We start from the raw sequence: 22,594 nt of genomic DNA, 5'->3' as shown, positions 1-22,594 counted from the left end.
CTTTTCCAACTACAGCTCCCAGAGTCTTTGGGGGTGTTTAAGCCATGAGTGTTTAAAGTGGCTTAATGGCACATTAAATGGTGTGGATGTGGCCTGGCCTCCCTCACCCCACTGCCTCTTATTCATGAAGAATCGAAAGGATTTCCCAATTCAAATCTCTCAGAAACAGGAAACAGAAAGAAGACACTCAGCCCAGGCGGTCTCCTGTCCTGTGGCGGCAAGCTGGCAAGCGGAAGGAGGCAATTGCCCGGCGCTGGGATGCTGTGGAGCAAGGAGAAGGCAAGTACAAAGATTACTTGCTGGTGGGATCGCTACTTGAAGGTGACTGACACTCAGCTCTGAAGCTGGTTGATGTCTGGCAATGGACCTGATGAGGTTGCAGCTGGTGGATGGTTGTCCGAAGAATTTGCATTCAGGCTAGTGGATGCCGTGAGGCTACGCTGGCTGAGATGGGTGCAAACTGGTTTGGAAGCCTTGTTTGTGAACAGGCAGCCAAACAGAGGAGGAATCTGGGGGGACGCTGTCGGGTGTTGGCCATCCCACTCACCTGTTTGCCTTTGCCTTACAGGGATGTCTGGAGCCGGTGAGGTTTTCCCCAAGTCCAGTCTTAAAAGTCATCAAGAGAACCGCAGGACATCCCTATTGACATCGGAGAAGTGAACGTGAAATACTGGCAGTCAGGAATGGACAAGGCCGTGGCCATACTTGAGAGAAGGAGATTTGAAGGGAGACTGCAGGCGGACATCTGCTGCATTGCAAGGAATGGGGCAGTGGGGAGAGAGAAGAAAATGAGGGAGGGAACATTAGGCCACATTCGGTGCACCACTAAACTGCTATGAAGTCACTTTAAACAGGCATGGCTTCCCCTCAGGGATTCTGGGAACTGTAGCTGGTTAAGGGGACGGAGACTTGTTACGGTGTTAAGTATTAGGATTAGGATTAGGGGTAGGATTAGGGGTAGGGGTAGGGTAGGGGTAGGGTTCCCTTCTTGCCAGGGAACTCTGGGAATTGTAGCTCTAGTTAAGGGCTAAGGGTTAGAGTTAGGGTTAGCGTCAGGGGCAGGCATAGGGTTGGGGTTCCCTTGGCAGGGAACTCTGGGAATTGTAGCTCTTGTTAGGGGGCAGGGTTAGGGTTAGGGTTCCCTTTTTGCCAGGGAACTTTGGGAATTGTAGCTGTAGTTAGGGGGCAGGGTTAGGGTTCCCTTCTTGCCAGGGAACTCTGGGAATTGTAGCTCTAGTTAAGGCTCAAGGGTTAGCGTTAGAGTTAGGGTTAGCGTCAGAGGTAGGCGTGGGGGTAGGGGTAGAGGTAGAGGTAGAGGTAGAGGTAGGGTTCCCTTCTTGGCAGGGAACAGGGGGTCCCCTAACAACTCTCGGCACCCTTTTCCAACTATAGCTCCCAGAGTCTTTGGGGGTGTTTAAGCCATGAATGTTTAAAGCGGCTTCATAGCGCATTAAATGGTGTGGATGTGGCCCTGGCCTCCCTCACCCCACTGCCTCTTATTCATGAAGAATCGAAAGGATTTCCCAATTCAAATCTCTAGGAAACAGGAAACAGAAAGAAGAAAGACTCTGTATCTCAAGCCATTAAACGTATTTGCCAATGCCAATGCCAATAAACGTATTTTTATTGTATTGTGTTGTATAGTGTTGTGATTAACATGGGAAGTAGGGTGGTAAAATACGTTTGTCTTTCTGCATGCGTTTATAGTAGGCATTTTGCACTCACCTGAACCCTTGCAGGGAAAGGGACAGGGCACAATGGGAAAGGGTGGGGCAACCGGGCTGCTTAAACCACACCCCTTTTCTAATGGAAGCAGCATGGGGGGTGGGCCCTTCGAGAGAGAACAACAGAACAGAACACAGAACAAAGAAGACGGAAGTGGCGCACAGTTCCTTCTGTTCCCTCTCTTCCAAAGAATGGAATGTCAACACACAGAGCATGTGATCCAGTAGTCCCACACACTCTGCAGCACGGGAGAGAATGAAACTCCGGACACCCAACACCCCCTTCTCTGCTACTCTTGAACTCTTTGACTGTAATCCTGTACAATCTTTTTTCAAAGAGGACCAGATTTGATGAAGTGAAGGGCCGTGAGGGCCGCCGAAACAGCCAACCCAAGTTGTTAACCTTTTTTTAGGGTTGAATTTGTTGAGGGTTTGTTTTTTTAGGATTTTACCCCAGGAAATAAACTGCCACAGGGGCCGGATTAAACTGACTGGTGGGCTGGATTAGGCCCCCCAAATGGACTTTGGACATGCCTGATAAGCGCACAAACAAGATGTACAATACAATACAATAATATTTATTACGGCCATAGGCCCATACAAGTAAAAACAACACATAAATAACAGCTTGTGTACGTGGGAAGGAAAAAAAAAAAAAAAACAGCCGCTAAAACACCACAATAACACTAAAATACTATAAAATAGAATGGCATACTACGCCTTAGTTAGATTGTAGTGCTCCTTGGCGTCGCTTTTGGGTAAGGACAGCGACCAGGAACCTTGCCACTTTCAGGGTCGTATGAGTATCCTTATCCTGCAAGATTTGGGCAAGGTGGAATTTTGGTGGGGTACCCTCTAGTTTCTGTATGATTGATCCCAACAAATTTGCCCGTGGCACATTGAACAGGGGGCAAGTGAACATGATGTGCTGGAGCGACTCCGGCGTCTCCTTATCGCATTCGCACGTGGCGGGAGCTTGGCCCTTTGAGAATCTATGTCTCAGGACGTTGGAGGGAAAAACGTTGAACCTCGCTTTGGTGAAGGCCAGTCTATGGGCAACAGTCGAAAGGGAGGAGAGGTATGATGGAACGCAGTAAGTTAATGTGATACCAATGTTCTGGGGCGAACAAACACCTCCCCCCAGCATATAGTTTCGCTGTAGATCGATGTCATCCAGTCTTTGGCGGATCAGTCTTTGAGCAGTAATTTGGTCTAGTTTTAGGGAATCTGAAGGAGAGATGTAGTGTGTGCACCATTTCATGTTTTACTGGAAAACTTAAGGTCACTGTTAGCTGGTAGGCTTGGCCTTGGGAAATCCCCTCTTGAATCCGACTTATGACTTCAGCAGTGAGACTACAGAGTGACAGTGTCATCATAATTTCACCATGGCAACCAACTGCTTCATTTCCACTTACTTGAAAGGCAGGTCATTGAGTATTTATTTTATTTATTTATTTTTGTATGAAATATTTATTAAATTTTCCATAACTGAACACGTGACCACTTTCTTTCCCTTGGAAATTGACTTGATGATCCACAGTTACCAAGCATCTAAGAATATAGAAAAGAGCATCCTGATCAGAGGTCAAGTGGGAACCTTGGCACCTCTTACTTAAGCTTTCAAGAAATATGTCTTCTTATGTCACAGATGGGTGATAGCAACCTCAATGAGCCTCCCCACGTAAATGTCAACTCTCCAAGCATTCATATAAATGCTGCCTCTCAGAAATAAAGATCTGCTCATGATCAGATCTCAAAACACAATTCCCTTCTTTTCTCTCCTATTTATTCTGGAGTAAGTCACAACTAAGCCCACTAAAGTTAATGACGCTTGACCAAGCTAAATCTTCTGTTAATGAGAAGTGAATTGGGCCATTTATCTTTGTGATTGAAGAAACATGGTATGAACTTTGATGTGCTCTAGCATTGCACATTTACTCTGGATTCTTCCATTTTTATTTTGTCCTCCAAGTCCATGTTACGGAAACATCTCTTTTTCTTTTTTGCTCCTTTCTGCGATGAAGGCTCCTTTTCCCATCTTCGCCACTCCGCTTCTTCACTTATGGTGAGATGCAGAGATCATAAAAGGCATGGTTTTAAGAAAGCGTTTATAATTAAAGTGAACAGGTGGCTGCAACTAGTACGAGCGACCGAGCAAACAAACCCACTGAGAGCTGGGATTGGTTGAAGCAGATGGCGTATCCTTTGTACCTCTTTTAATGAAGACTGCGCCTGATCTCTCTGTTGGGCTTAGCATGACACATATCCTTCTCATTTGTGTAAGTACATTTATGCTGACATCAAAAGAAAAGCCCCATATTTGTATCTAGATTATAACAGCAAAAGATGCATCCATTCTTAGGAACCCCTTTCAACGTCTGTTTCAGAGATCTGGGCACATTAGGCATGGCATAGCAACACAATTCAGAATGGGAACCTAATTCATGCCTGTTATCTACTCCTGTCCACAAGGACTAACCCATCACATTGTTGATGTAATTGTATTATACAGTTGGGTGATTATATTCTCTCTGCCCCCCACCCCACTCCCACTCTCTCTGGACAAAGAACAACAATCTCCAAGCATTGGATATAGTCTCGCAGCATTTATTTTTCCATTGGGAGAAAGGAGGGGATATAAATTTAATAAATAAATTTAAAGCATACTATATTCCCTGTTGCTTCAGGCCATAAACCCATCTAGCCCAGTATCCTGTTACCACAGAGGCCAAATAAATAGGACATGAGTGGTACCCCCCTCCATCTTGGCATTCAAAGGCATACATTCAGAAGAGTCATGGTGGGGTGTGCTGTGGGGAGGAGCTGTTTCCTGTTATCTGGTATGCATCCTGGTGAGAATGGCTTTGTTCAATGGATGGCTCTGGAAGTTTTGGCTGGGATTACCAAGGATATCTGTTGACTCCAAACAAGGACTCTGAAGATGTTGTTGGTATGGTCTGAGCTGTTAGAGCAGCACAACTGGAGGGAGGCTGTGCACCATAATAAGTTTATAGGACACAGAATAAGGTAAACAGACTGGTATTCTTTTTTAAGTATTCTGGCCCATGGGGGCACATATATTCCCCCATGGTAGAACACTGGGGATCTTACTGTTTTGGGTTGTGACTTTTGTTTGTTTTTTAGGATCTGCAGAGAACTCAGCTTGTGTCTGAGTGGGTGGGAGTGAATTAGCTGGAGCTGATCGCTTCCTGTGGCATTGAATCCAAGCACATGAGAGAATTTAATATGGATTGCTTATATACCTAAGGCAGTATTGAGTTAGGGCACTCTTGAGTTGCCTTTCATTGACTTGGCATTGTGGGTGGGTGGGGGAGCCTTGGGGATGCTCCTTAACATTCACTGTGCATGTCATGTTCACATGCCAAAGTACATGTAGCAAGGAAGGAGAATTCTTTCCAAGTCCTTGCTGTGAGGCCATAGAATGCAGCTGCCCAGATTACATTGATTTGTCTAATCTGTTTATTTGGTTTCTGCAGATTCTCTAATTTGTTACATTCCAATAAATATAACCTGCTTGTACCATAATTGTTGTGTCTCAAGTCTTCTTTGGGGAAGTAACGACAAAGATATTCATCTAAGCAAGTCTTAGTTGCCTTCAGCATTTGTATCCTGCCGCCCACTTGCTCCCGACGTTGCTCATGCCATTTATTTTGCTTTGGCGTAATTCATCTGGGAGCTTCCAAACAATTAGTCCGGAAGCATGTACTAAAGGGTGAAGAATTTCAGTGTTGTTGTAATGCAAGATAACTATAGATCACAAACTCTGTCATGAAATAATGCCGCCGAGAACAAAGCAAATTGAGGCTTTGTTTCCAAATGATAAGGAGGCGCTTGGAATGCTTAGCAAGGGTTCTGCATTTCCTTTGCTGTCTACCTAAATGAGGACCCCTGCTTCCATATTTTCAAAGTCATTGGTTAATTATGCTCTAGTGTCATCACATTTTGTGCATTATGGTTTGAATGTGAGCATATGTAAAACACTGCATTTGAATATGCAAAGCAGAGTATTCCAAATTAATTCAGCCTGGTCTGGCACCATATGTTATTCCAGGTAGCCACTTTTCTATTTTTAATGTGTTGCAGCCAAGGTCTCTAGGCTTTGGGCCTCCAGGTGTTGTCATACGTTTGCTCCCATCAGCCCATGACTAGGGGGTGGTGGAATTTTTATTCCAGCAACATCTGGAAGGTCACAGGTTAGCTGCCACTGTGTTAGCTAGTCTCTGGCAGGGATGCCCACTTAACTTTCTTGCAAGTATGGATACAGTTATTCTTATTTTACAGAGAAGAAACAGAGGCAGAAAGATATTGATTGATCCAGATTAGATTTAAGGTCACATTTCCCAAATCTGAGAGAATGCACATGGACCAGAAAGGTTCTCAGTATATAAGATATAGTAGTGGCAGACACCATAATGGCTTGAGGAGTATGATAAGGAGTATGTTGAAGTGTTGTGCTGTGTAAGTGGATCATGGAGTCATGTAAGCTGAGATGTGTGACATTTATTATGCAGGGTAGATGACCTGCTTATGTAATTTATCTCTATGGGCTAAAATTAGGGGTGCTTCTGACTTTTTCATCATCTAAACTTCTGCCTGAATTTTGAAATTCTGAATTACTTGAGGCGGATCTACACTCATGGTTTATAACATTAAGGAAGGATTAAGGAACAGTTCTAAGGGACCCGGGTGGCACTGTGGGTTAAACCACAGAGCCTAGGACTTGCCGATCAGAAGGTCGGCAGTTCGAATCTCCACGACGGGGTGAGCTCCCGTTGCTCGGTTCCTGCTCCTGCCAACCTAGCAGTTCGAAAGCATGTCAAAGTGCAAGTAGATAAATAGGTGCTGCTTCGACGGGAAGGTAAACAGCGTTTCCGTGTGCTGCTCTGGTTCTCCAGAAGTGGCTTAGTCATGCTGGCCACATGACCTGGAAGCTGTACACCGGCTCCCTCGGCCAATAAAGCAAGATGAGCGCCGATACCCCAGAGTCGGTCACGGCTGGACCTAATGGTCAGGGGTCCCTTTACCTTTTTAAGGAACAGTTATCATAACACATTTGGCTGCATTATGTTTTGCTTGTAACATTTAAATTTGTGTTATTGAAATGTGACACTAGAGGGCACTGCAGAGCAACCAGGAACTGGCAGAAAAGGAAACTGCATGGTTATGGAGGAAACAAGGTAAGGAACATTTTTAATTTACCATTATGCCCTGTGACATTCTAATAACATTAAAATAGTAAATGTAGATCGATTCTTGGTTTGGGGATTAAAATGGAACTGCTGTGGTAGATTTTTTTAATACTTTTTTTAAAGAAGCAAACATCCCACATGTTGTCCATGAGTAATCTGACATGCTTACTCTCTCAAGTGATTTGTGACCCTTCCCCATTCCCTTACCTAAGGGTTTGTGAATTAAGTCTTGAACATTAGAAGGAATATCTAAACAGTAAGAGACATTTAATAATGGAACCAATTATGTTGGGGCTGATAGGCTCATCCTCTTTGGAGGTCTGCAAGCAGAGGCTGGGCAGCCACTAGAAGAGCAAGCAAAGAGCACAGGGCAGACAAGAACAAGGTGATGCATTACTCCAACTTCCCTTCTCCCAAGCACTGTGATTCTTTTGGTGAAACCATTCTGTCTGTTTAGAAGCTAGATATGTCCATCAGAAAAGGGTCATCCCTCCCCCTCCGGGTGAGCTTGGAGTAGTAATGTTTCAGCTTTTGCAGACACAATGGGTGCTTCCAGACAGGCTGTGTGTGCTAGTATTGCAAATGGATGGTTCAGATATTGCAAATGAGTTATTGGCAACATGTTTGTTTGTTATCTTTACTTCTCAGATTTCCCATGTAAAACATAAATATGGATTAATGGGGAAAATACAAACTGGTATTGTGAGTTGTGCAGACACTGCATATTTATTTATTTATTTATTTAGCATGTTGGGTGCTGATCCCACAATAGGGGTGCCCACTGACTGTAGGGTTGTTGCTGGGTTTTGGGTTTTGGTTTTGTTTGTTTTTTAACTTCTGAGTTTCTGAAGAACCCCAAACCTCTGAATCTGTGCATAGCAGACTCGCTCCCATCCTTGTTTCAGGGTTTGTCCAAATCTTTTGCACACCCTTATCCAATACCTTCTACATTCAAAGCATACCATTCAGCTTTGGTCAGTTCCCCAAACAAGAAATGTATCTGTGCAGTTGTTCCCTCCATTAAAATTAGTGGGGACATCCACATATGCATGAGTTCTGTGCACACGAGAAATCATGGTTATCAGGTCAAAAATCTATCTTCCTTCTGCAACATTTACCGGGCATCAAACAACCCTATTTACTTGTCATTTTTGTAAGTATCAGGGTTATGTTTCCCTTAACAAAATACAAGGGGAAATGTGGTGTGGCACAGTGGTTAAGTTGTTTGGTTGAGAAACAAGTTCAAATCTCCACCCAACCACAAAGTCAGTGGTGGCTGGTGTTCATTTGGATGGAAGATAGGGAGCCCAACAGCAGGTGGAGTCAGTGCCGATGACAAGCAGAGAGCCAACTATTTCTAGATTTGTTCCCATCCTCCTCCCTGCTGAATTATTCAAGGACAAAATTGAAATTAATGAGAAGCAAGCTGGCAGTCAGTCCCACGCCCTGGACTGGATGTAAGTAAGAAGGCAGGCAGGTTAGGGCAGACTAAGCTTGATGTGGCAGTGTCACATCAGCCTTAATGGGCCAACCTACACTGCACAAAGTCTGTTGGATGTGGTTCAGGCAGCCACTGTCTCTCAGCATAAACTACCCCATAGGGTTGCTGTTGCTGTGATGAGCTCTTTGGTGAAAAGGGTGGAACAAAAATATTAATTATTAATAGTATGTAAATTGGAGGTGAACAGGTGAGGTGCTACATCATGATTATTAATGGAGATTAAGTGGAGTGGGGGGTTAACCTCGTTTATATTTGTACTGCATTGCAATGTTGTTTCTGTTGCATGGGAAACTGTCTGTGATGCACAGATGATCTAGCTAAATTAGAATTAAAATTGGATTAAAAAAAATCCACTAAAAATGTAAGGGGGTGCAAAAGGACAACACAAAGGGCAATCTTTTAAATTTTCATTTCCAATTCCAGCCATTCTGAGCCAGATGAATAGAAATCAGATAAGGTTCATTACAGCTGCAATCCATCCAGAAAAGCTGGAATGGGGGCGAAAAAGGTCCTGGTACATTAATTTTTTCACAGTTGCTCTCTAGTAAATAATGTTCTCCTTACAATTTAGACTCTCCAGGTCTAAACCCATGGGACTTCTATGCACATTTGAATCTGGAATTCTTTGCAAAAGAAGCAAAGATTTATTTTCTTCCCCAGAATGGGTGGGGGTGTGATAAGACGTCCCCTTCCTTTCCAAAGAATCAAAACATCCAATCCTCATTTATTTATTTTGATTTCAAATGTTGGGGTCCCGTGCTGATGCCCTCAAAATGAGGAAACAAGGACATTAGTCAAATGCAGAGTGAACCAAGTGAAGAATCAAATTTGTGATAAACTACCATGCCTTCATTTTCCCTTCATACTTGGAAGACACTAGGTTCTGAGTGAGTATGCCTCATTTAGCAACCTGCAATTCGCAATTTGATGCTGACGGCACGACTTGAACAGAAAGCAAGAGCTGCATTAAGAAGATTTGAGACCTATTGTGAGCTGTGTGATCAACAGAGGCAAGTGGTCCAGCAGCTCTTGCTGGATTCTACCACTCCAAAATGTGCATGTTAGGAGGAGGATGGAGGGAGCCAACTTATTTGAAAGGTTTGTTTTATAACAGGGGAGGCAGGAACTAAACAGAAAAAAAAACCATAGCATGGTAATTGAAAAATTAGGTGACAATCCTTCCCTGTGTCATTCTTATTTTCAATACAATAGATTTTAAATGGAAGGAGTATACAAACATGCAATTCTGCAGCAATGAAATTCTGAAGCAGTGGTGGGGCCACATTCATTTCTGAGCAACCTTCTGAGGGTCACATGTCAGTGGCTGGAGGAGCCAGAAACCAAATATGGGTGGGGTAATTAATAGAATTTTTTTCTTATGTACAATAGGCTAGTTAATTCACACATACTCATGCCTCTCTGTCTCCTCCAACCAGGTAAGCAAGAGTTCACGGGAGCATTTGAGCCAGGTAAGGACACTCATAGATGGTGTAAAGCAGGGCTAGGGAGGGAATGTGGTTGAGGAGGAATTATGCTCTGGGGTGAGCCTCAGGAGCGAGTTAGGGAGGACTGAAGGGCCACATTTGCCTTCCTGGGCTTTGGCTTCCCTAACTCTCTTCTAAAGCCTTACAGTCAAGCAAAAGCTGCATCACATTGTGTCAGAATGCAAACCAAAGTCCTTGGACAATTTTTGGAATGGATGTTGGGTGATTGTATGTCACTCTATGCATGCTCAAAGGAATTTACTATGGCTTTAAATGTTCTGGGTTTGTATCTTGACATTTAAAATTCAGTCCAGTGCTTAACCCTGGCTCACATTAGCCCCTGCTGCTGTTCCTGTCCTTTGTTCTTAAGGGCTGTGTTTCCTTCAGTTCCTTCATTTGGCAAATACATTAAGCTAGAAGGTAGTCTGAATCAAGGCTCTTTCAAAGTCTTTCTTATGTCTCAGGAGGCTTCCTGCACTGCCTTAGCAGCAGCTGTATCAAAACTAATCTGAGTCATTACAATTTAGGATCAGATTGGCTAGAGATAAGATAACTCTGGTTTATAATAACCTATAAAGATTTATGACGATTTATTCACCTTCCCTAGGTAACAGGCTGCTCATCCCCAGCAGACCCACAGCTCTTTTCTGTTAAAAGGTCACTGAAGAAAGAACTCTGAAATGGCAGAAAATAAAACCACTAATCGGCACATTTCTAATAAAACTATCATGCCTGCTAGAACCAGAGGGACATCAAATGCTAACAATTTCACATCCCATGTGGCACCATCTCTTGAAAGGACTAACAAGATGGGTTTTTCATGCAGTACTCCAATAAATCAAGGATCATTAATCAACCCTTCCTTTAAAAAATATAAATTATTAGGAGGGGGGGAGGAAAAGGAGCTTTCTGACAAATATCATGCATAGTCTAAATGTTGAAACTTGGGGGTTCTTTCTGTTCACCCCGAAGAGACAATTAAAACATAGACACAATGCAAAATCTGGAATTGTGCAAAGGTAGAGGAGATCTGTACGCTCTCTGTTTCTCAGCATGTGTTGTTGGTATCCATCTGTCTCAAGTGACAATGGAAGAGTGCACCATCAGGGGTAAAGTTGCACCACTGGAGACTTACAATGCCTATTGTGGCTGTAGATAATAATACAGGAGAGACAGGTTACCCCTGCTACACACTGAAGCCTAGTAGACCTTCATCTTGGTATTGGTCATTAGCATCACATTCTCCCATGTCCTTTTGGTTAGACTAGCCACTGCTATAACTGCCTTACCAATATACTTGTCCAGCTCAGCATAAATGGAAAGATTGCTTATTATGGTGGGCCGAGGTACACACAATTGTCTACCACCTCAAGTGTGCGGTCACCAGTGCTAATGTGTGGAGTGCTGGCAGCACCCTGACTCAGGGTGTTTGTCTTTGTCAGGCTAATGGTGAGGCTTGGGCATGCAGGCTTGAGCAAAATGGTTGATGAGGCTCTATAGAGGTTCTTTGGAGTGCAAAGCTGTGTCATCTTTGTTGCCTGCAAACAACATTTATTGGATAAGAACCTGCTGCAGTTTTGTCTTGGCTTGGATACATGCCAGGTTGAGCAGACCCCTGTCACTCCTTGAACGGAAGTCCACACTACAGTGGTACCTCGGGTTACAGACACTTCATGTTACAGACGCTTCAGGTTACAGACTCCGCTAACCCAAAAATAGTACCTCGGGTTAAGAACTTTGCTTCAGGATGAGAACAGAAATCATGTGGCAGCAGCATGGCGGCAGCGGGAGACCCCATTAGCTAAAGTGGTACCTCAGGTTAAGAACAGTTTCAGGTTAAGAACGGACCTCCAGAACGAATTAAGTTCTTAACCCGAGGTACCACTGTATTTTCATTCAAACTGAAGGCATATGGGAACAACAGTGGGAATAACATGCCAAAGAAAGTTGGGGTAAGAGCACAGCCCTGTTTCATGCCACTGTTTATAGGGAAGGTGCCAGAGGTTGTGCTGTCATACTAGAAGGTGCTCCATTCTCATGGAAGGATATCATCTTGTAGAGCTTAGGTGGGCATCCTATCTTGTTGAGGAGTATGAAGAGTCCTTTTCAGCCAATGTGGTTGAAGACCTTCATCAGGTCTATGAAGGCAATGTACAAGGGGGTATCTTTGTTTTTGGCATTTCTCCTGCAGCTGACACAGTTGTGAAAATAATGTTCACTGTTCACCTCTGAGCTTTAAAACCACATTGTGACTTGAGATAGACCCTGTCAGTGAGTGACTGTAATCTGTTGAGAACTACAGGGGCAAAGGCTTTACCCACAGTACTCAGCAGGGAGATTCCATGGTAGTTGTTAGTCATGGTGGTCACCCTTGTAGAGGATCACAATGCTGGAGTTGTTCATGCCTTGTGGTTTGGATCCTGTTAACGAACACTGCAAGATAAGGCTGTGGAGGTGCATCATGAGGGAGGTGTTGAGACTGGCTTTCAACACTTCTATTGGGATTCAACCTTTGTCCTGGGGCTTTACCACATACTTGAGAGTTGATGGCATTCTTCAGCTCATTGTTAGAGGGACATCCAGCTCTCCCAAGATAAGCATAGTTGCTAACTGTTCAGCTGAAGACCATGTTTTCCCATGAGTTCAGTTCTTGATAGCGCTCTGCCCATCACACCTCCCTACATGTGTAGCTATCAGCAGCAGGTTGAATGCTCTGACACAGCTTTAGCCAGTAGTCATTGGCACATTGCCTGGCAATCCACTGGGCATCACTCCTTGCCTTTCTCAGTGCAGCAAGCGTTTTCTCACAAGACACATGCTTCTAGTTCACAAGAGCCTAACCCTTTGCAGTGATAAAAGGTTCCATGTCCTTAATGCCAGCCTCAAACCAGTTGGGGAACTTTTACTTTTGCCCAAAAGGATATAGCTGTGTTGTAGGTTGCTATTCAACGCAGTTTCTAGTAGCACTTGTTCGACAGAATCAGAGAAGCATTTATAAAGTTCAGGTAAAGTCCAGAGAAGCAGACACGGAGCAATGGATCCAAACTACAAGAAAGAAGATTCCACCTAAACAGTAGGAAGAACTTCCTGACAGTAAGAGCTGTTTGACAGTGGAATTTGCTGCCAAGGAGTGTGGTGGAGTCTCCTTCTTTGGAGGTCTTTAAGCAGAGGCTTGACAACCATATGTCAGGAGTGCTCTGATGGTGTTTCCTGCTTGGCAGGGGGTTGGACTCGATGGCCCTTGTGGTCTCTTCCAACTCTATGATTCTAGGTATGACTGTTCTGGGCAGTGTTGATTTGAGGCCACACTTTCTGCTTTGTCCTATAGGCCCTTTTTGGCTGGAGAAGGATCTGCATGGATTCTTTCGTATGGATCTCCCAAGAGAAGAAGTTCCATTACTGGGGCACAGCCACCGAAACAGGTCTTCCACCTTATTGTTTATCCTCCACAAGTGAGGAGAGCTACCAGTGAAGGGTTTTCAGATTGTGACCACTGCTAAGCAGTGTCATACCCAAATTCTTCTGAATGCATTTCTAAACCTGGTGTTTCTGAATTTGTAAGGGAATTAAGTTGTTTCAGTTCACATATAGCTTCAGAAAGCACAAATTAGGTAGATAGGCAAACTGAGTCAAACTTCTCCCTCATCCTTATTTGTAGCAGAGCTTAAGAGGTCTTCCTCAGCATGATCTGCATTCTCATTGAATTCCTTCCTATAAAGATGAGAACCACCCAAACTGCTCATTTTTTTTTCTTTTTAAAGAAGATCTACTCCTGCCTTGCATTTCTGATTCATGACATCACAAATACCCAGCATAAGTCTGCTGCTGAGTGTCCCTGATTCTCATTGGCTCCCTGCCAATAGCAATGCTCTTGGAGTGGGGCAGGAAAGTAACTTTTGTGAGCATTAAGAGTAAAAATTGATTAATTATTTTGTCTTGTGTAGGGTGTTTTTCTTTTTCTTTTAACCAATGAATTCGCTCCAAAAATTTAATGCATGGTGAAAAAAATAATTTGGATTTCCTCTTTGTCAATATTTCATGAATAAAACTAATTAGGGGACAATGTGAGAATGAGTTTGAATATACAATGTCTTCAGCTAATTGGGTTTATTCATGAAATATTGAAGCGCAGGAAATTCAGCTTATTTTTCAAACCATATAAATTTTTGAAATAGTGGATTCAGTGTGTGGCTAAAACAAAGTAAGCAGAAGAATTTTTACAAGTGAAAAGTGTACAGTTCAGTTATTGAGAATGGATGATTTGATTTAAGCAACTAAACATGTTTCAGGAACAAAGGAAGCTGTTTTATACCAAATCAGACCATTGGTCCATCTAATTCAGTATTGTCTATGCTGCTTTGCAGCAGCTCTCCAAAGTTTCAGATGGAAAATTGTCAGCCTTTCCTAGAGATACTGTGGGTTGAACTGGGGACTTTGGCAAGCAGAGTAGACGCTCTACCATTGATCCACAACCCTTATACCTTAATGACCTAATTTAAGGTGGCAGCCCTGAAGACTAATGCAAAAGGGATCAGTATGGAACCTTGATCCCCTAGATCAGGCATAGGCAAACTCGGCCCTCCAGATGTTTTGGGACTACAACTCCCATCATCCCTGACCACTGGTCCTGTTAGCTAGGAATGATGGGAGTTGTATTCCCAAAACATCTGGAGGGCCGAGTTTGCCTATGCCAGCCCTAGATGTTGTTCATCTACTATGCTCTCTTTATGGGCCGTGAAGGAACATTCCTTCATCATCCAGCAAGGGTTAAAATTTAAGCAAGGATTAAGAATCCTAGAGTAGCCTAGCTACCTTTCTGATGAGGCGATAACCTATGTAATGGGCCATTAAAGGAAGAAAGGAAGTGGATGTGTGCCAGGTGGCAAATGGGTGGTCCCCCACTCCCTCACTTGTTGGACAAAGGCTGGAGCTGAGGGTGTGGGTGTGTGTATGTAAGCTAGAAAATAGAAACTTGATAAAGCAGTGAGGGAGAGACATGCCTGATTTTTCCTGCAATCCAAGGCTGTGGCTATGTGAGATAGATACACCTCTTGGGGTGTTAATGCTGTGAGCCCCTCCATCATGGGTTCAGGTTGTATATATGTAGAAATAAACCATATATAACAAAGATACAACAATCTCCACTGTCCCTCATTCCAGAAGGAGCACAAACTCTGGACAAGTGCATTGAACCCCTTGAATCTTGCACCGCTTAGAGACTGGGGTGACGTGCAACAATATACATTTTGTGTGAAACGTTGCCTAATCATATACACACCTTTGCAATTGACCCTGTTTTAATGCATGAAATGCATACCGAAATTTATACGCATTCCTGATCCAGTACAGTATATCATTTTTGTAAACTGCACCTGACATTTCAAAATCCTATGAATTTCGAAGGATGGCTGTTTTTCAGTTCATGTATTGGTTCTAAAAGTGCAAATTATGCAGATTTGCCTTCAAGTGTGAACTAAAACATACTTGGCCCTTATCCCTAGGAATGGATTCATTAAAGGGGCACCAACTATAGGGGTCGAAGGGTCTTCAGCCACCACAATATTTGTGAGTAGGGGACTGAGCCCCCCCATACTGAGGGGGCCTCCATCCTCCTCAGCCCACTGCTACCTAGCAGTGCTCGCGTGGTGGGCAGGAGCAGGACACAGGGAGGGTGAAGATCATCCTCCATGATCCCCACCCCCCACTGCTGCTGCCAGGTGAGCACTCATGCGCCATGCAGGGGCAGGATGGCAGAGGGGTCATGTGAGGCAAGTCGGTGCCCCTGGTTCATTAGAACTCACTCCTCTACACATGCTGTTGTAAGATTTATCATGGCAGGAAAATCTGGGAGAGAAACAACCCAAGTAGAGGAAATACTCCACTGCTTTCTTCTTCAGTTCTAAGCTTCAACATTCATTCCAGATCTCCAATTTTCAACCAGGGTGATCCTCTCTAAGTTAGCTATCAGCTGCAGTTGATACAGAGCCATCATTATATTTGCCTCTCATTTCTTTTTTCATTAACCTGGCACATAGCACACAACCCCAAGACCACAAATAAGGAACATTCAGCTCTCAAGCTGAGTACACAGCCCTCCAGTTTTCTCTGTCCACCCTCAGGACTCTTCCCAGTCACACCCACTCTCCCCGGACCACCAGTCTTGTTCCACATCCACAATGAATGATTTTTACTGGCTGGAATGTGTCTGATAATGTCTCTTGCCCTGGATGGAATGAAACTGACTTTAAGGATTTATCCACACTTCTTCTTGCCCTGATGTTTCTCCCCTGGGTAAACCACATTTTATGGAACGCGGGTGGCACTGTGGTCTAAACCACAGAGCCTAGGACTTGCCGATCAGAAGGTCAGCGGTTCGAATCCCTGCGGCGGGATGAGCTCCCGTTGCTTGGTCCCTGCTCCTGCCAACCTAGCAGTTCGAAAGCAAGTAGATAAATAGGTACCGCTCCGGCGGGAAGGTAAACGGTGTTTCTGTGCGCTGTTCTAGTTCGCCAGAAGAAGCTTCGTCATGCTGGCCACATGACCCGGAAGCTGTACGCCGGCTCCCTCGGCCAATAATGCGAGATGAGCGCCGCAACCCCAGAATCGGTCACGACTGGACCTAATGGTCAGGGGTCCCTTTACCTTTTAAACCACACTTTAGCACCCAGTTGGAGCAAATGGCAATTCAGGTTTTCTATGGATAGATGTTACCTCCGATTTAGCGGGTTTTCCATGGGAAAGAAGCAGGGTAAAGGGAAAACCACTCTGAGCTGTGCTTTCTAGGCATGAAGTGTGGGCAAGCCCTAAGAGCTACATCAATTGCTCTGTCCACTTTTGCTTCTGAAGCTCCCCACTACTGGTCATCAGCAAGCTGACAATCAGGGAATGAAGCTCTTAGGCTCAGAAAGGTTCCATAGCAGAAGGCATTCAGCGACACTATACAATACAAACAGGTTGGTGGTGAACTCCCTTCACCTTCCTTACCATTCAGTTTTGAGAATATATTCTGAACACATGTAGAGGATTGTTTTTAACCTGCTCTATAGACAGTAGGATACTTTGCAATATTACAGATGTCTTTTATGTTTCTGAAGTGTTTGCCCCATGTTAACGTTAATCAAAATCCATGATGTTTATTTTTACACAGTATCTTTCCAAGGTGTTTCATTTGATGTGGCCTTTCCAATCAAAAAGAAGAAGAAGAAAAGAACAAAGTAATCAGCTGAAATCCTTTTAAAAGGGGGCAGGGGGGCGGGGGTGGAATGCCAGTAATGTAAGCCAGAAATATGATTGTAACATCCTTAAGTATAATCACAACTGACTATCATTTACTGGTTCACATTGAAAGCGTTTATCATAAACTTTCTCTCAAATGAAACTTTGCAGCCGAATAGAACTTCCTGTCAAAGGGGCAGAGAAACGGCACCCTTGTTTTGAACAGGTCTTGTTCATCAGAAATGATTTTTTTCCATTTCATTTGTTTAAAAATATATTTTATTTGCCTTCCTTTTCCTTGCAAAATGGATGGACGTCTCTTGATTAAAACATCATTATAAATTAGAAAGTAGCCCATCATGTGGAAAATTGAGATTCTCTGGTTTAAGCAAACTGCCTCAAGCAACAGACTTACCCAAACTAAATGACAACTCTTCTTCTTCTTCCCACTTTTGGAGGAAAGGTGATTTGCACTTTTAAAAAGGTAGCATTAACATTAGCATTCTAAAGTAGCATCATGTGAGCTGATTGGGACTATTAAATTTATTAACTTTCCCTCTGCTATAAGCATTCTGCAAGATGTAAGATGTTCATCAGGAATTTGGGGACTAATTAATACACTTCTAATGTAAGCTATAATTTTACGAGATACAAGTTCAGTGGTACAAGACAAGTTCAACCCCCACCTGCCAAAACAAACAAACAAACACTTGTATTGGTGAATTCAAAGTGTATTAAATTAGGGACATAAGCATATAGGATGCTGCCTTATGCATAAGCAAACCATTGATCCATCTAGCTTAGTATTCCATTGTTTCAGACAGGGAGTCTTTGTTGGAGAAAAGCAAGTACATTTCCTTCTCCTGAACTTCTACTTAAACCAGAAGAAGGCACTGTTTGACAAGTGATCTAGTTATCCCCTGTTTGTAGCTTCTCTAAGTTAACTCCACCCCTAAAAACTTAGACATTTTGTTTGCTGTTTTCTCCAGACAATATGGCTGCTATTTCTCTCCTATCTTCCCTCACATGTAAATAGTTCCTGCATGAATAAATCCTTTGAACTCCAGAAACTGTAAGTAATTACTTCAATCTAAATCACTTGAGCTGCTAACAATATTTATTTTTTAAACAGCTCTAGGAATTGTAGTTTGGGGACAGGAATCTTCTAACAACACTTAGCACCCTTAAACTGCAGCTTCCAGCATGCTTTGGGAGAAGCCATGACTGTTTAAAGTGGTATCGTAGTACTTTAAATATATGGTGTGAATGTGGCCTAAGTCTCTGTTTTTCAGCTTGTTAATTTTTGTCCTTCTTTTGTACTTGTAATGCATTTCTGGGACATGGTAGTTCTGGCCTACATTTATCAGGCTGAGTAAAGCATGCTGCTGGAGAGAAGGAACGTTGCAGGTCTTCAGGGTCAAGTTCCATCTATCTCCTGAACAGAGCTCCAGAGACACTGTCGCAGCCATGCCTTGAATTGAATGTAGTACCCATCTAGCCCAGCCCATTTTTCAGCATACAGTAAGTTCCAGTGCATAAAGCTTTGAATCAAATGCAGAAATCTGCCTTATACCTGATCCAACTGGCCTACAGCTGCTTGTTATGATTGGCAGAAGCTTTCCACAGTCCCAGAAAGAAAAACATCATTGCAATCACCTTCTGCTTTAGGGTTGGGGCCAGATTTTTTATCTCCCCTCATCTCTGCAAGGCATCTTTGGTAGATGGCCAGGACCACCTACCTGTCAATCTTGTGACATCATAAATATACAATGTAATTGCTGGCTTTGCTCAGCCCTGCATACTGATTGCAGGGCACTTGAGAGGTGCTGCTCACAGGCTTTACAAACCCTCTGGTGCTTAGGAAGTTTCTAAACCATGTGACAGTCAGCTGGCTCTTGGGTGCTTGAGAAGCACTGTGTAAGGAGCTATGCTGGTGGTGCTTGCAAAGCCCCTTTCAGTTGAGCTCTGCACATCTGATGTCAAATATGATGTCAGGTGCAGAGCAGGTGGGCATGCCTTGCCTGGCACATCCGTGTGTATCAAACATGGAAGTATGACAGGCCAAGCAGAATTCCTGCTCAGAGACTGAGCCTGGGAACTTCTGCATGGAAATCATGCACTCTACCCATTGAACTATGGTCCTTCTCCATGTTAGAACCTTAGGCCAGGGATCCAATACTGCACCTATTTTTAAGAACCCACTAGGCTTTGTACCCTGACCTGCCAAAATCAATGACCTACACCTTCTGGTTCCACCCCCTTTCATTGAATCCTAGGGTTTCACTTTAGACCCTATCCAAGTACCAACATAAATAAACAAAACAAAATACCATAAAGTGTGTTATTACCCCAACTTCATTGGCAAGGACCAACATTCCCCCGTGGTATAACAATCTGCGACTCTTAAAACAATAATTGGTGTATTTTTTGTTTGTAAATTGTTTGGTTCAAAACTTTCTGCATCTAACTATGGCAAGTTTTTACAAGATCAAAAGGAGGAAAACTATGGTGAAGGTTGAAATAAGAGTATTTTAGCATCATGTACTTTTCTTATAGACCTTCTATGATCTTTAATGTTAGCATAATAGATAACAGTGGGTATACTGCAGATATCTATGGCTTTTTTCTTTTGGGCCTTAAGTGCATGTCTTGTTATGAGACCTTGAAGGGACATCCATCAATGGCTGACCTCAATCTTTCTGCAGTGTATTCTATTATATTTGCCAATCAGTGAAGGAAGTTTGCCAGCGTTGAGCCTTTCACCTCTATCAATTGAAGAATAAGTCATTTTATGATCAAAGGCATCCTTAGGTCAGGCCCTCTAATCTCACTTTCTTATCTTGAAGGGGGGGAAAAGGATAACAGAGTCTTCACATTTTACTCCCTAATGAGCAAATCTACACCCAACTTCCCAGACTGACTTAATCTGATCTGAAGTTTGAAAGATCTGTTCTATTCTGACTGGAAATTAATGGTATTAACATACTGGTGTGCCTGTTACCCAGTGGGAACTCTAGGTGCCCAAGATTTTTTGTTTTTGTTTTTAAAGGAGAACAAGACTCAAACAGGGAACATATCAGCCCTTTTCAAACATTCAGAACATCTGTAATGGACATGTATGGGGAAGGTGGCATTTGAGTGTAAATTTCTCTTATTCAACACAATAAATCAATCTCAATCAATCTCAAACTTTTATTGGCATATAGACAAAATATTGAAAGATTCAGTACAATAAAATCGCTCAGCAGAATCTGCATCTAACAATTAAAATACTGTTGTATAGCATTCACTAATCTTCACTGCGGGTGGGACGCGGGTGGCGCTGTGGGTTAAACCACAGAGCCTAGGGCTTGCCGATCGCATGATTGGCGGTTCGAATCACCGCGGCGGAGTGCGCTCCCGTTGCTCGGTCCCAGCGCCTGCCAACCTAGCAGTTCGAAAGCACCCCCGGGTGCAAGTAGATAAATAGGAACCGCTTACTAGCGGGAAGGTTAACGGCGTTTCCGTGTGTGCTGCGCTGGCTCGCCAGAGCAGCTTTGTCACGCTGGCCACGTGACCCGGAAGTGTCTGCGGACAGCGCTGGCTCCCGGCCTCTAGAGTGAGATGAGCGCACAACCCTAGAGTATGTCAAGACTGGCCCGTACGGGCAGGGGTACCTTTACCTTTACCTTTAATCTTCACTGCATGTTGCACAAACCTGGCTACTATCTCCATCTTATCTTGATTCTGAGTAAACGTTTGTGACTGCCACTCCCTGCTAACAACCAATTGTTTAGTGAATTTAGTTTCATTGTGTGCCAATGTTCTACTGATGGAAGGTCTCAAAAGTACTTAGGATGTTCATATACATTCTATGACATTCCAAGTCAGGTAATGCATAGATAATGCTCCCAAGAAAAAGTTGATGGCTTCTTAATGGATGCTCTATTTCAGGTCTCAGAGCATGGTTAAAATGGGCATTTATACAACTGCTTTGAAGCCTATGGAAGAAAAGTTGTTGTCTAAATAAAAATAAATTTATGATATCCACCTGTTGGCTACACACTTTCATTTCAACTTGATCTGTTTTTGACTGTGTCTTAATGACAGAGACTAAATTTGGGAGTGCTACTTAATAATTAGAAGTAATGAGTGAATAGTTCTATCACAATCAAAATGGCAGATGATTTAACAAACAGCAGTGAGTAAAGTACCCTATGAGTCCAAAGCGATGCTTGAAGAACCTCTTCTTTTTGAGCAGACATCAGTGATTGAGAACTATAATTAAAGTTGCCTTAATAAATTGTAGGAGTTGCTAAGATACCAGCAGGTAGCTCTTGGCTAGCCACAAATACCTGAACACAATCTTTAAATATATTTGTCTTGTGTGTGTCAGTAATTGTAACCCTTTGCAGACAGAATACCGCCACCAATGACAGTCAAGGGTGTTTGATTAGGAATTTGCATTCTTATAGCACCCGCTAATTAGCTATTTTTGCATTTTCTTCCACTCTTTTTTTTTTTTTTTTTTTTGGCTTTCTGAATAATAAAATGCAACCAAATTGTAAGAACAAAGTTTTCATCAAGAACATACCTTGTAGCAAAACAGGCAGTCAAGAAGACCCCATGGCATGTTGATTATCTTTTGAGTGCTAAGGATAGCAGTGGCATTCACAGCTTGATTCTTTACTTTGCCTGGCTCCACTCAGCAATTAAGTGTTATGCTTTCAAACTATCTTGGTTTAGAGTGAGGAGGAGGAGGAATGAAGATGAAGCAAAACAGTTCATTTATAAATAGCTGAATATAAGCTCAGTGTTTCAAGTGTTGACAGAGATGAGTATCATACAGGGATGGAGGAGAAGTTAGTACAGTCTACACTTGCAAATGGATTGGCCTAGTTTAAACCTCCTACAGTAACTCACAGGTTTGTTGTTGTTGTTTAGTCATTTAGTCGTGTCCGACTCTTCGTGACGCCATGGACCAGAGCACGCCAGGCACTCCTGTCTTCCACTGCCTCCCACAGTTTGGTCAAACTCATGCTGGTAGCTTCGAGAACACTGTCCAACCATCTCGTCCTCTGTCGTCCCCTTCTCCTTGTGCTCTCAATCTTTCCCAACCTCAGGGTCTTTTCCAGGGAGTCTTCTCTTCTTATGAGGTGGCCAAAGTACTGGAGTCTCAGCTTCAGGATCTGTCCTTCCAGTGAGCACTCAGGGTTGATTTCCCTAAGAATGGATAGGTTTGATCTTTTTGCAGTCCATGGGACTCTCAAGAGTCTCCTCACAGGTAACCAAAAGAAATTCTGACTTGGACTTCTGCAAGTTTTGTGATGCAGGTCTCAGCTCAAATGTGGACCTTTTTAAAAAAAGGTGTATTTTGGAATAAAATGCATTTAGAAATGTGTACATTGAGATAAGATATGGATTTAGATAGGTATTTTGTAAGAAAATAGATATTAGAATATGAACTTTCATATGGATTTT

The 22,594-nt window shown here is 43.1% G+C and overlaps 1 long non-coding RNA gene across 2 annotated transcripts in view; it reads left to right on the top strand.

The window, feature by feature from the left end:
• The window catches only part of LOC114589381 (uncharacterized), a 67,889-nt gene extending 50,509 nt beyond the window's left edge, over window positions 1-17,380 (top strand). For both annotated transcript variants that reach the window (XR_003704660.2, XR_013391357.1), the window contains 4 exons: window positions 6,859-6,922; window positions 9,872-9,904; window positions 13,248-13,341; window positions 17,067-17,380. This is a non-coding gene — a long non-coding RNA (uncharacterized LOC114589381). The remainder of the gene's footprint in view (window positions 1-6,858; window positions 6,923-9,871; window positions 9,905-13,247; window positions 13,342-17,066) is intronic.
• Window positions 17,381-22,594: the final 5,214 nt, after the last annotated feature.

Source organism: Podarcis muralis, chromosome Z (assembly GCF_964188315.1).
Source record: "Podarcis muralis chromosome Z, rPodMur119.hap1.1, whole genome shotgun sequence".
NCBI classification, from domain to species: domain Eukaryota; kingdom Metazoa; phylum Chordata; class Lepidosauria; order Squamata; family Lacertidae; genus Podarcis; species Podarcis muralis.
The sequence above is the reverse complement of the archived record's forward strand: the minus strand, read 5'-3'. Positions and strand labels throughout refer to the sequence as shown.